This window comes from Sinocyclocheilus grahami, unplaced genomic scaffold (genome assembly GCF_001515645.1).
Source record: "Sinocyclocheilus grahami isolate Dianchi unplaced genomic scaffold, SAMN03320097.WGS_v1.1 scaffold1727.1, whole genome shotgun sequence".
Classification (NCBI taxonomy): domain Eukaryota; kingdom Metazoa; phylum Chordata; class Actinopteri; order Cypriniformes; family Cyprinidae; genus Sinocyclocheilus; species Sinocyclocheilus grahami.
Genome location: NW_015506906.1, coordinates 86226 through 86620, shown reverse-complemented (window position 1 = coordinate 86620; position 395 = coordinate 86226).

The window sequence follows — 395 nt, the reverse complement described above, 5'->3', positions numbered from 1 at the left end:
AGTTTTGATGGAACATTATCAAGTGGGGAGTCTGTTGGCTTTAACTGTTCTACTATTTTCGCCAAGCCAGAGATTAAGAACCTCAAAATGATCAAACACCACATGGCAATATAGATGTACAGATGGATTAATAACAGCAGGAGGAATTTGAAATCTAATATTTTCAATCTTTGAAATTAAAAATCTCCACAAGTTGATAGTATTAAATAATACTCTAGGTCTATGACAGTTTCTCTCAATAATGTCAGAGAAATATTTTGCCTTCGCTGCTCTAACAGCACTTTGATATGTATGCAAGGACTCCCTTAACATTTCATTTGACACCTGGAGCCTGCCATTTCCGCTCTGCTCTTCTGCAGATTTGTCTAAGTGCTCGTGTATTATCATTAAACCAG